The sequence below is a fragment of the Sus scrofa genome, chromosome 1, assembly GCF_000003025.6.
Source record: "Sus scrofa isolate TJ Tabasco breed Duroc chromosome 1, Sscrofa11.1, whole genome shotgun sequence".
In the NCBI taxonomy this organism is placed as follows: domain Eukaryota; kingdom Metazoa; phylum Chordata; class Mammalia; order Artiodactyla; family Suidae; genus Sus; species Sus scrofa.
In genome coordinates, this window is record NC_010443.5 from 74,787,168 (window position 1) to 74,801,349 (window position 14,182).

At 46.5% G+C, this 14,182-nt stretch overlaps 1 long non-coding RNA gene across 2 annotated transcripts in view; it reads left to right on the forward strand.

The window, feature by feature from the left end:
* LOC106508915 overlaps positions 1 to 14,182 on the forward strand; it is a 64,334-nt gene that overhangs the window by 15,401 nt on the left and 34,751 nt on the right. Inside the window, exons 2-4 of one of the 2 annotated variants that reach the window (XR_001306053.2) lie at positions 1,060 to 1,210; positions 2,181 to 2,377; positions 6,700 to 6,857. This is a non-coding gene — a long non-coding RNA (uncharacterized LOC106508915). The remainder of the gene's footprint in view (positions 1 to 1,059; positions 1,211 to 2,180; positions 2,378 to 6,699; positions 6,858 to 14,182) is intronic. The other variant, XR_001306052.2, reaches the window with a different exon arrangement.

Consider the following 14,182-nt stretch of genomic DNA (forward strand, 5'->3'; position numbering starts at 1 on the left):
TAATATCAGTGGATATTTCTCCTGGCTTCATTTATCTCTTTCATTCGGAAATCTTGGCGTTGCTTGGTTCTTAGCTGTGCTGGTGGGTCTGGCCTGAAGGGCATGGCAGTGGTGTCATCAGCTCCCCCTATCGGTTTGGATGTTCCACATCTCTGTCAGGGCCAGAATCACTACCCTAAAACACCTATAATTAGTGCCCTTTTCTTCAAAGAAGGTTGAAAAGGTAGTTTGTCATCACTCTCTTGATGGCGAAATGAATTTGCATGTGTTTTGGTGCTTTGTGGGTCTGGATTCCCACTAACCCTGGTGTTTGACAGACTAGAGACCTGGGGAGTGAACGTCCTTGTTAGAATGAAAGACTTGGAGGGTGAAGCTTGTGTTTTGGTTGCTGCAGCGGGGGTGGGGGGGGGGTGGTTGTCACGTAGTAGGCGTTCTGTAAATGGTTGTTGAATTCACACACGAACTGATAAATGACCGAAGAGAGCCAGCATCGGTCACAGTTAAGAGCCCAGACCCTGGAACTGCACATCTGGATCCAAATCCCAGCCAGCGGTGGGACCATGGGCAGGTGGCCTAGTTTCTCAGCAGCTTGGTTTTCCCATCTGTGCAATGGGTGTGGCATTAACATACATCCCTCAGGATTGATGGGAGGACTAGATGAGTTAGTATGTATAAGGCACTCAGACCAGGGCCAGGCACACAGTTAGGGTTCTCTCACTGAATTCCTTAGACTGTGACATCTGGGCTGGCATAAACTCTCCTCACAATTGTTGCCCTTTTCTTATACCATCCTGGAGGAAACAAGTTTTGCTGTGTCTGTATTAGCTCAAAACTCCCTCATTTTCCTTCCCCACTCAAGTGTCTGGAGGTGGGATTGGTGGATAGTTAAATCTCTCTTTGCACAGAAAAGTGCTGAGATCCTTAAAAAATCTTTCCTGTAAGGAGCGAGGACAGATATACTTTGTTTTTCTCAAAGCAAAGCTGACAATTGATCACCGCCTGCCAAAACCTCCCTCTGAGGCATCCCTTCTCAAACTTTTAAAACTCTTTCCCTGTCAGCCCTGTCAGAAAGACGAAGTCCAGAGTCATTCTCAAGAGAAAGGAGCGACAGGAATGGGCTGGTGGCTGGAAGCCAGGTGCCTAATGCTTTAGCGCACAGAAGGAGGGACAGCTGGGACTAGCATGAAAAACGGTCTGCGCGCCACCAAAGGTAAGCTGCAAAAGCCACCTCTGTGTACCACTTAGCTCAGAGGGACTGCTTTCCATAGTTTTAGAAAGCTACCTGTATCTTTGTGTATTCGGCAGGTGTGTTCTGAGCACTTACTAGGTGCCAGGTGCTGGGGATGCAGAAATGACAAACAAACATCTCTGCCTGCATGGAGCTTACCCTCCACAATCATTAATGTCTATCCAACACCTGCTGAAAACACTGCTCCCCCCAAGGTTTACTGAATCATAGCAGTTCCTTAGGGATTCTCTATGACTAACCTATGCCCCAGGCTTTCAGCAAGTCAGCAAGAATTTCTTGGCTTCTTTGGCCACGGGGAGAATGTAGCAGGAGCTCTTGCTATCATGTGTGAGTCTCAAGCCTGGCATCCTCTAGTCACTGGGCGCAGGACTCCACACAAGAGTTAAGTTTCCGAGTTCCTGTGGTGGCTCAGTGGTTAACAAACCCGACTGGTAACCATGAGGTTGCAGGTTTGATCCCTGGCCTTGCTCAGTGGGTTAAGGATCTGGCGTTGCTGTGAGCTGTGGTATAGGTCGCAGATGTGGCTTGGATCCCGCGTTGCTGTGGCTGTGGTGTAGGCTGGCAGCTACAGCTCCGATTTGACCTCTAGCCTGCGATCCTCCATATGGTGTGGGTGCGGCCCTAAAAAGACAAGAAAAAAAAAAAAAGAGTTAAGGCTCCACACCTCACGTCCATCAGGATGGACACACACACACACAAAGACAAACCAAAAATAGCAAGCGTTGGCATGGATGTGGAGATACAGGAAACTTCGTACCCTGTTTGTGAGAATGTGAAATCGTGCAGCTTCTCTGCAAAACAGTATGGAGGTTCCCAAAAAATTAAAACGAGAGCTACTGCATGATCCAGAAATCCCCACTTGTGGGTGTATTTCCAAAAGAATTGAAAGCAAGGTCTCAAAGACATATTTGTGCACTCATGTTCACCGCAGCACTGTTCACACTGGCCAAGAGGGCAGAAGCCCCCGACGTGTCCATCACAGATGAAAGAATAGACAAAAGGTGGCGTATACAGACAATACAAATTTAACCTTAAAAAGGAAGGAAATCTCATCACATACACAACAGGAATGAGCCTGGAGGACCTTATGCTAAGTGAAATCAGCCCATCACAAAAAGACAAAACACGGTATGATTCAACTTATATGAGTTATCTTAAATAGTCAAACTCATAGTTACAGAAAGAAGCATGGTAGTTTCTAGGGGCTGGGGGGAAGCGGAGGGAAAAGGAGGGTTACTATGGAATGGCGATAGTTTCAGGTTTGCAAATCAGAAATGTTTTGGAGAGCTGGTTTTGCAATAACGTGACTATATTAACACTGCTCAACTATCCACTGAAAAGTGGTCAAGATGGTAAATTTTGTTATATATATATATGTTAGAACCCACAATTGTAAGAAAAGGAGAGTTAATGCTCCAGTGGCCAGAGGCTGTGGCTGCTGCCTGGACCCAAGGGGAGGAGTGAGAAGGGGTGTGTGTGTGTGTAGGGGGCAGTGAGAGCCAGGGAGAGTGTGGGTTCTGCTCTGCCTGCATCCTTCCCCAGAGGTCTGGAAGTCCAACTTAACCTGGTCACTGGACAGTCAGGTTATTTTTGCTTGGACGACGTCTCTGGAGGAAGTGGATTGGGGCCCACGGACGGGCAGTGGTCCTTACCAGGTCTCCAAGTCCCCAACTTTCTATCACAAAAGAGGAAATAGAATACAGTGCAAGGCAAGCTTTTAAGAGTTTCAATCCCAGAGCTGCCATTGTGGCTCAGCGGGTTAAGAACCCGACACAGGGTTCATGAGGATGCAAGTTCAATCCCTGGCCTCACTCAGTTGGTTAAGGATCCATTGTTGCCACAGCTGTAGTGTAGTTTACAGACACAGCTCAGATCGGATCTGAGCTGTGGCTGTGGCTGTGGTGGAAGCAGGCAGCTGCAGCTCCAATTTGACTCTTAGCCTGGGAATTCCATGTGCTAGGGGTTTGGCCCTAAAAGGAAAAAAAAAAAAAAAAAAAAAAAAAGAATTCCAATTCCATCTCTGCCACTCAGCTGCGTGGCTTTGAGCAAGGTCCCTCATCTGTAAGATGAGGGCAGTCATAATACTCACATTATGGGTGTGGGGTGAGGACTAAATGAGTCAGCCTATGGAAGGCCTTGGTGTTTTGCCCAGCATACTATGTTAGTGTTTAGAACATCTGGGGATTCTTGACAGGGTTGAAGCTGTATGGGAGACTTCATACTATAGTTAAAGAATGGGGCATCTGGTTGGAAACGTGTCCAGTGAAAAGAAAACCTGGCTACTTCTTCCTCTTTTTTTTTTTTTTTCTTTTTTGTCTTTTTAGGGCCACACCCATGGTATATGGGGGTTCCAGGCCAGAGATCGAATTGGACCTGTAGCCACAGCCACAGCAACTTGGGATCCGAGCCGCATCTGTGACCTACACCACAGCTCATGGCAATGCCGGATCCTTGACCCACTGAGTGAGGCCAGGGATCGAACCCGCATCCTCATGGATACCAGTCAGGTTTGTTAACCACTGAGCCATGATGGGAACTCCAAAACCTGGCTACTTCTGGCCAGGAGAAGCTGCTGGCCTGAACAGGCCCTTCCCAGAGTAGCCTTGTGCACTGTCCAAAGCTGTTTGGCTCAGTTTGGAAGGCCAGCCTGGGAGCTTGGAATGACAGTAGGATGGAGGAGTGGCTGGCACCTCCCCAGCAATGCCTCCCCAGGCCTATTTCATTTTCCTTCTCTACACACCCAGACTGGTGGGTGGGCAGCCATAGGCCACACGTGCAGGAAGCTGTGGGTACCTTGGGTGGGGCCTTGGGACGCACGCCATTTCTGGGGCCCAGTGCCTCCCATCCAGGCTGCAGTCTCCTCTGAAGAGTCACCTGGACCAACTCCTGAGGGTGCATTTTAAAACCGGTTCTTCCAGCCATTAACCCCCTCAATGCCTGACAAAATACACACCCAGGTAGAGCCAATTAGGGTGGGACCAGCGATCAGGACTCTAGGAATTAGGGCCAGCCTCCCCTGCAAGTCACTCAGGGGTTGGGGCCCTGGCAAGCCCTGGCAGCATCAGCTCAGAGTCGCGCTGCACGCAGGCACCACCTCTGCGTCTGGGCGGTGGCTGCTTCTACAGAACCCGACAGAGCTCCACTCTTCTCAGGCTGCTGTAAGGTGATCATGTGTGATTATAACACTGAAGATAGAGGATTCCGGGGAAGGACCACTTCCTGGGCACTTACTCTGTCTGCAGAGCCAGGCACTTCACACTCATCATCTCCATCCTCCTCCTCTCCCCGTGAAGTGGGTACAATTATGTTCTTCCACTTTACAGATGGGAAAATTGAGGCTTGGAGGTGGTAAGGTTCTTGTTGAAGGTCTTCTGCCTTTTTTTTTTTTTTTTTTTTTTGTCTTTTTGCCAATTTTAGGGCCACTCCTGCGGCATATGGAGGTTCCCAGGCTAGGGGTCGAATCGGAGCTGTAGCTGCCGGTCTACACCACAGCCACAGCAACGCGGGATCCGAGCCGCATCTGCGACCTGCACCACAGCTCACGGCAATGCCAGATCCTTAACCCACTGAGCAAGGCCAAGGATTAAACCTACAACCTCATGGTTCCTAGTCAGATTCATTAACCACTGAGCCACGACTGGAACTCCAAAGGTCCTCTGCCTTTAAATGATGGAGATGGAATTTAAACCTAGGACTGTCAGCCTCTAAACCCTACCCACCACCCCTTCCTCTTTCTGCCTCCCACTGAACATAAAATGATCAACCTTAGCTAGTATATTTTGCACTGCCTGCCACACTTATAGGCAATTGCTAGTGTTAAATGTGGATGCTAAAGGCAATGTACTAATGATGCAAAACCGTCAAAATCCTTAAAACTCCTCACCTAAAATAGAATCACATCACTTCTTTTTTCAAAAGTCTTCAGTGACTTCTCTACTTACCAGATCAAATTCAAACTCTTTAGCCTGCACTACACAGCGAAAGTATGACAAAATGCCAAATTCCTGTTGCCCTTTTCTCTTTTAAGCATAATCTTCAGTCTGCAAAGGAAAAAATAGCTCAACTGAGTTGGAACTGGAACCTAAGGTTAGTGAGGAGATACAGGACAGGGTCGGAAGGGGGTCCAGATCCACTTCCCCAACCAGTGCACCCAGCCCTAACCTGCTCCATGGCTGTTGTTAATCTTTCACAGCCCATAGCAACTGGGAAAGAGCCTCCAGGGTGGGCAAAAGTCCTAGTTTTCAAAGGGAGAACACTTTATTTTATTTAATTTTTTTTTTCCTTTTTAGGGCTGCATCTGCAGCATATGGAAGTTCCAGGGCTAGGGGTTGAATGGGAGTTGCACCTGCTGGCCCATGCCACAGCCACAGCAACACCAGATCTGAGCCGCCTCTGTGACCTACGCTGTAGCTTGCAGCAACGCCAGATCCTTAACCCACTGAGCGAGGCAAGGGATGAAACCCACATCCTCATGGATACTAGTCAGGTTCTTAACCTGCTGAGACACAATGGGAATTCCATCAAAAGGGAGAATACTTTAGATTCTGAAAACACCCACAGTATGAGGGAACCCCAATAAAACTCTAGCGCATGCCATTGGGCAGATGTTTTGTTCCCTTTAAAAATAGGAGCACAGATCCCTAGAGAGCTACGGGATCCACCTGAAACAAATGCCAGTCTCACCTTGTTTCTTCCTCTCATGGGGTCACTGGGCTGGTAGATCAGGGATGCCGATGACATGGGACATCTGGATCTCAGCTGAGAATGCCTCTCACAACATCCTTGTGGACAAAAACTGGAGAACTCTGAGCTAGACATGCTTTTACTGGGAAGCACTCATAACTAATTGACTACGTAACCTGAGAAATGCTGACTGACAGTAACATCAGGAAGTCTGTATGCAGTGGACACCTAGTCTCTGCCCCAAGATGGTTGTCCTGGAAACACACACACACACACACACACACACACACACACACACACATTATTGCTTTTTAGGGCCGCACTCGTGGCATATGGAGGTTCCCAAGCTAGAGGTCTAATCAGAGGTACAGCTGCCGGCCTGCACCACAGCCACAACAACGAGGAATCCTTAACCCTCTGAATGAGGCCAGGGATTGAACCTGCAACCTCATGGTTCCTAGTTGGACTCGTTTCCACTGCACCACAATGGGAACTCCTGTTGTCTTGGATATTTTTAAAATCAATAACATCAAGGGCAGATGATGCTGCAGTGGGTGAGAAAATTAAGTTTGGTTGCAGAAATAGGACCCAGGCAGACTGAAATGGTGGGTAGGATCTAATAGTATGAAGCTTAGTTGGGATAAATACAACTTCTGGACTTTGGTTTAGTCTATGACATGGGGTGAAAAGGACTTAAAATGTTTGGTGGACTATAAGGTCTGTGTGAGTTAGCAGGAATCAGGCTCACGACTCCCTCCTCCCTTCAGGATGCTCTGTCTTCCAGAGGATCAGATCCAGATGTGACCCAGCTACCAATCTCTGGACAGGTTCTGGAACGTGCATGGAATTTGGAGTGTCCTGGATACCCAGAGCATGGGGGTGGTAGCCAGTTCTCCTTGGCTCTTGGAATCCAAGCCTTTTAAAGGTAAAGTACAGAGCAAGGACCCTCAGCCCAGGCCTGAGGGCTGCACCGTGCCTGCTGGCCCTTGAAATTCCATGTGCCTTCATTCTAGTGGCTGCCCAGCCCACTCTGCCCAACATGATGGGTTTAGAGTGCAGGGCTGTGTGTTTGCCTTCTAGAAGCCCTGCGTAGAAAGAGAGGGAGATTAGTGTACCCCAGGGTCAATTTAGAAGGTGACAGAAGCTGGTGACAGCTCTAAGGAGAGATGGAGTGCAGGGGAGTACCTGCAAGCCTGAGAGACGGCAGCTCTGAGCCTGGATAGGCTCCAGTGTGGGGAGGCCGGGCATGTCAGGACTTCTGGTCTCCAGGGCTGGCTGGGCCTGCTTTCCCCTAGGCCAGATGTTCAGCCTCCCGTCTGCTCTGCAGGGCAGGCAGCGGGCCCTGCAGGCTGTGCTTCCTGGACTACTGGGTCAGTTGGCTATTGCTGTTGCCAACTGGAGGCTCTGGCAAGAGATTGGAGCATGGGTGGGACTGGGAGGAAACCCGGTGTTCCTTCTCCTCCTCTGCCTTAGATGTCATCTTTGGCCACTGCTTCATTTCTCCTGTGACCCCCGATTCCTGCTGTGGCCCCAGTTTCCTTCCTATGACCTCGGTGCCTGATCTGGCAGAGCCACGTCTTCCCTGTGCCCCTCCAGCCCTGGGCAGTGGTGGCTTCCCTTCCTACTCCTACTCATTGCTGAGTTGTCTCAATTTCCCCTGGTTGACTTCTTCACCTTTTCCATCACCTGTGTCGTCAATTCCTTGCATTAAATTCCTCCTGTTTTCTGAGTTCCCATTGTGGCCCAGTGGTTAATGTAATCCTACTAGGAACCATGAGGTTGCAGGTTCGATCCCTGGCCTTGCTCAGTGGCTTGAGGATCCGGCGTTGCCAAGAGCCGTGGTGTAGGTTGCAGACGCAGCTCCGATCCTGTGTTTCTGTGGCTCTGGTGTAGGCCTGTGGCTACAGCTCCGATTTGACCCCTAGCCTGGGAACCTCCATATACCGCGGGAGCGGCCCTAGAAAAGGCAAAAAGACTAAAAAAAAAATCCCTCCTGTTTTCTATCCTCAGATGTTGGTTTCTGTTTTCCTGACTCACACTGAAATCAACATGCATTGAGCACTATTATGTATGCATTGATTTCCTAGAGCATCAGTTTTATATTCAGACTTGATCTCATACTTATAACAGTCCTTAATATAGAGAGGCAACTGAGAGAGTGGCTACATAATTTTCTAAGGTTACCAGCTAACAAGTGGTAGAATGACTGGGATTTGAGTCTAAGTTTGTTTCGCTCCCAAGTCGCTTCTCTTTTCTAACATGCTTCCTGTCTTCTGGAAAGACTTCTTGCACAACCGTGTGGGAAACATTTGATGCACTGTGGGAAGCCAGCGCAAAGGGAGTTCTGGGGTGAGGATGGCTCTGGCAGGCCCCTCCTCATTGCTAGGGAGCCCTGAATAAATAGAACTTTTTAAACTCTCATTTTAAGTCTTTTCAGAAAATCTCAGTAGAAAGAAATCTCAGCGTCCACATCAGACTGCCATTCAGACTGCTTGAAATAGATGTAAATTGTGAGGCTAAATGGAAAGCTGGGTGAGACACTATGATTTTTTGGAGAAACAAGAAGCCAGGCCAAAAGGAAATGCCTGCTATAATTAGACAATATGGAGATTTAATTCAGTTAATAGTAACACAAATAATTCTCCCCTTCTCTCTCCCTTCCTCCCTCTCTCTCTGTTTTTGTCCTTCATTTCTCTTTTAAAACCTTAAACCAGGAGTTCCCATCATGGCGCAGTGGTTAACGAATCCGACTAGGAACCATGAGGTTGCGGGTTCGATCCCTGACCTTGCTCAGTGGGTTGGGGATCTGGCGTTGCCGTTACTGTGGTGTAGGTTACAGACGCAGCTCGGATCTGATGTTGCTGTGGCTCTGGTGTAGGCCGGTGGCTACAGCTCCGATTCGACCCCTAGCCTGGGAACCTCCATATGCTGCATACAGCCCTAGAAAAGACAAAAAAAAAAAACAAAAACAAAAACAAAAAAACCCAACAAATGAACAAACAAAAAACCCCCCTCGTAACCCAGTGTCTCCCAGCTGATGCTCTTGCATTGCAAGCTAGATTTCTTCCCAAGGCAAAGAATTCTGGTCTTTTCCCAATTCATGGGGTATTAGGTGGGGGTAGGGAGTAGGAAATTAGGTATGATTTTTCCCTATTTTAAGAATTTTTGAGTTTAGTTTTTCTTAAAAATCACCTTATCTGGACTCAAATCTAGGCTCTAGTGTGAAATGCAACCTGATTTACTGTGTGTTTACTTATGAATAATTGAAGATGTTCCATGAAGTGACAGGACTACAGTCATTCTGCCTTTGAGCAATCTCACAGGAGTTTCTGTTGTGGTTCAGTGGGTTAAGAACCTGACTAGTACCCATGAGGACACAGGTTCAATCCCTGGCCTCACTCCATTGATTAAGGATCTGGCATGGCTGTGCGCTGTGGGGTAGGTCACAGATGCGGCTTGGAACTTGTGTTGCTGTGGCTGTGATGATCCATCTGATTCAATCCCTGGCCTGGAGCTCACAAACAACTGCCCTGCACCATCTCTGTGCGTTCAGATTCCGGTGCAGTGGGGGAGCCACTGTGAGGTGTGGCAGTAGGGACCCTCCACGCACACTGTTGCACACCAGCCCAGGACACCAAGCAGCCCTTGGAAAACAACAGTGTCCCAGGCAGTGGAATCTGCTCTAGGTAGCATGACCCACGTACATCTTGGAGGGTGTTCTGGAATGACCCGGCAGTGTCGAAAAGATTTAGGAAGTACCTACCTTGCTTGGTGTAGGGAGGGAGACTGTCATGGGTCAGTAGCATCATCTGCCTTTGCAGCACTCCTTGAACAAACTCAGAAGGCAGCCAAGAGCTGTGAGTAAGTGCTTGCCAGTTCACCTTCCAGCCTGGCCGTGACGGGGCGTCCATGTGGGTCCGTGCTCTAGGAGTGGTGGGGGACACCAGCACTGGTTCAGGGTGGAGAACCCTCCCTTGAACATTCCCCTGGAGCCTGAGCCCCCCTCCCGCACTGGTTGCTAATGACCTCCTGCATGGGAGAAGATGACAGTCCCTCACATTGGCCTATCTCACTGTGTGCTTTGCAAAGGACAAAATCACTTCCTTGGGAATCAATCGTTGGTGGCATTTGAAGATCGCATCCCCAACCCCACCTTGTTCCACCGGACGGCTGTGTTCAATATTTGCACGACAGCCAGAGAGGGGTTAATGGGATCCAAATCCATCCTGTAGGTGATGGTCTTTTATCAATTCTATTGAGTCACCAGTACAGGCAGGTTGCAGGCCAGTTTTCCAGAACAGCCGATATTTAATAGACTACCTCAGATGATTAAGTGAAATGGTTTCTTGGAGCACTTCCAGACGTAGCTCTAAAAGTTGTCTCAGCTAATTATCTCAAAAGAAGAGAACCATAATGCCACTTGCTAGTTCAAAGATGGTTTCTGCCAAGACTAGGGCTTCTAAACATAGGCTCTGCCTGCCCATAAGGTGTATGGTGAGGCCTCAGTGGGACAGTGAGCACCTTAGGTTTACACAAAGTTGTATGGATTTATCTCTGTGTTCCTCAGGTTCCCAAGTGGATCCAGGACCTAACAGAGAATAAAACTGCTGGGAGTTCTCATAGTGGCTCAGTGGTTAACAAATACGACTAGGAACCACAAGGTTGTGGGTTTGATCCCTGGCCTTGTTCAGTGAGTTAAGGATCTGGCGTTGCCATGAGCTGTGGTGTAGGTTGCAGACGTGGCTCGGATCCCACGTTGCTGTGGCTATGGTGTAGGCTGGTGGCTACAGCTCTGATTAGACCCCTAGCCTGGGAACCTCCATATGCCGTGGGTGTGGCCCTGGAAAAGACAAAAAGACAAAAAGACAAAAAACAAAACAAACAAACAAAAAGAATAAAATTGCCAACTTGGATTTGGGGTGTCATTTATCCTACGGGCCCATTTCTACAGTCTCTGATTGATTTTTCATTTTGATCTCTGCTTTTATCCTCTTACTCCGGGTAGCCTTTTATGAATGGACCGTTGGACCTAAGCAAGCTGCTGGCTGGTTTATCAAACTGTTTTTGCTGCTGAGAAAGAAGCTGCATCATTTGTCTGGGATGCTAACAAACACCTCATTGCCTGTGTCTCCCCTCCCCACCCAACATGAAGACATTCAAATCTAAACCTGGAATAGTGTGGCAACGTTCCGCAAATCTGAGCTCCCCCCTCCACCCACAGATTACATTTAAAGTCAGGTTTCCAAACATCTGAGGACAGTGTCTGTCGAGTGTCTCCGTGGGATTACTAAATTACACTCAGCTTCCTGCCGTGAGGTCTTTTCATCCCCACACCCTAGCAAATAACTTGGCAATTAATACAATCCAGTAACCACCTTATGACAACTTTTAATTTTGAATGTCAGGGTAACATTTTCCTCACTCTCCTCTACCTGCGATTTCCTGAAGTTTCAAGGTTTGGGCTGTCCCGCCTTTCCCTCTCATTCAGCTTCAAACTGGGCAGGGCTAGGGGTAGTGAGAATATTCATGTGAACATCTGAGCGAAGCACTTCTGCCTACTTCCTTTCGAAGTGTACCGGTCAGATGTAAGCAGCAAAGTCAACAAGGGCTGTACTGATCTGAAGGCTGTCATGTTTGAGAGTCCAGAATCATAGAAATGAGGGCTGATTGTCTCCTGGCACTCTGTGGTGTCTCCAGAAAACAAAGCCCCTTTGTTTGGGAGGTCCTTTAACCCTTCCACATTCATTCTCTCTTCCCCTAGGGGCCCACCTGGAAGGGAGTTTAGTGGGGGTGAGTCAGTAGCACCTGTATCCACCGTCCTCCTGGGGAACTTGCACCTGCATCTCTGACCATTCTTGTCCCAGTGACTCACATCTGGATCTCTGTCCATTCTTGTCCCAGTGGCCAGCTCACCTCAGGTGGATGCAGGCAACCATGGTGACCTTCCACCCTAGTACCAGAAGACTGAGCTCCTTTTCTTGCTCTGTCACTAGTTATGTGACCCCAGACAGGACACCTTCCTTCCATTGCTATCAAGTGGAGATAATGATGCCTACATTGCAGGGTGTTGAAATGATTAACTTAGGTGAAATACACAAAGTGGTTAGTATATCTATGCTAGCTTTCTTCTTATTTATAAAATGGGGGTAATAAAACCTAACTATATATCATAATATGTAATAAATATAATACAGTATATAGTATAATAGTGTAGTTCTACTTAGTCATGGCCTAATAAGTGTTGCCTTCCACTGGAAGTTTGCAGGGAGTGACATGCAAATATTTTCTCCCATTCAGTATGTTGTTTTTCCATTTTGTTAATGATTTCTTTTGCTGTGCAAAAGCTTTTAAGTTTAGTTAGATCCCATTTGCTTATTTTTGCTTTTATTTCTATTACTTTAGGAGGTGGATCCAAGAAGATATTGCTGTGATTTATCAGAGTGTTCTATGTTTTCCTCTAAGAGTTTCGTAGAATACCATCTTACATTTAGGTCTTTAATGCATTTTGAGTTTATTTTCCTGTATGGTGTTAGAGAATATTCTAATTTCATTCTTTTACATGTAGCTCTCCAGTTTTCCCAGCACTTCTTATTGAAGAGACTCTCTTTTCTCCATTGTATGTTATTGCCTCTTTTGTTGTAGATTAATTGACCATAGGTGTGTGGGTTTATTTATGGGCTTTCTATCCTGTTCCATTGATCTATAAGTCTTTGTGCCAGTGCCATACTGTTTTGATGACTGTAGCTTTGTAGTATAGTCTGAAGTCAGGGAGCCTGATCCCTCTACCTCTGTTTTTCTTTCTCAAGGTTGCTTTGGTTATTTGGGGGTTTTATGTTTCCATACAAATTTTTAAGATTTTTTTTTTGTTGTTGTTGTTGTTCTAGATCTGTGAAAAATGCTGTTGGTAATTTGATAGGTATTATTTTGAATCTCTAGATTACTTAGGGTAGTATGGCCCTTTTAACAATATTGACCATTCCAATCCAAAAACATGGTATATCTTTCCATCTGTTTGTATCATTTTTTATTTCTTTCATCAGCATCTTGTAATTCTCAGAGTATGGGTCTTTTGCCTCTTTAGGTAGGTTTAGGGAATTTTTTTAACCTGTGATCACAAAAGATGGACTTCTTGCAAAAGATAGGTTCTGTATCTTCTGGATCCAACATCTTGTTTAATCAAAAAATAATGTCATTTTAGAGTGTATATGGCTTTTTATCTCATATGTCTGCTATTCAGGATCATTGAGACAAACAAGAAAGAAATGAAGAGATCTTTGTCCAGATAGTCACATATTTTTTTACCACCTTCTGCTGAAATTGGACTGGAATCTTTATCTTTGACATTCCAGTGTGTACACTTTATCTTTACCCTCAGAGACCAATGCCTCCAGTTTCACATCCAGCAGCATATGCAAGAGTATGTATTATATATATGCTACCCACTGTGCATGTTTTTTTCTCTTTAATCCTCACCACAACTTTTAAAGGTAGGTATTTTCCCCTCCATTTTAGAGATGAGAAGACTGCGACTCAATGTCATTAAGTTAACTGGCTTATAGTAATATGTAGAACTGGGAATCAATGGCCACGTCAGATAACTGAAAAGATCGTGCTCTTTCTAATCCTTATATCACCTTCACTTCTCATCCCCAAGATGTCTGGAGCATTCTATGGTGGCAGGATCTCATACTCCATGCCTTTTTTTTTTTTTTTAACCTCCATAAATTTATACCTGTCTTAGTGGTGTAGATTGAATGTTTGTGTCTCTCCCAAATTCATTTGTTGAATCCTAATCCCCAGTGTGATGACATTAAGAGGTGAGCCTCTGGGAGGGAAGGAGATCATTACAGTGGAGGCTTCCTGAATGGGATTCATACCCTTATAAAAGAGCCCTCAGAGATTTCCCTCATCTCTTCTGCTATGTGAGTTCATAGCAAATACCCAGCCATCTCTGAACCAGGAAGAGAGCCCTTACCAGACATTGAATCTGCTAGTGCCTTGATCTGGGATTTCCCAGCCTTCAGAACTGTGAGAAATTATTTATGTTGATTAATACCCACCTGGACTGGCATTTTGATATAGCAGCCTGAATGGACTAACCCTTAATAAAAGATCATTTCAATCAACACACAGAAAGCATTTGATAAAATTCAGCACACATTCATGATTAAAACTCTAAGCAAGTAGAAACTTCCTCAAGTTTATAAAAGACATCTATAAAAAGCCCAATAATAGGGAGTTCCTATTATT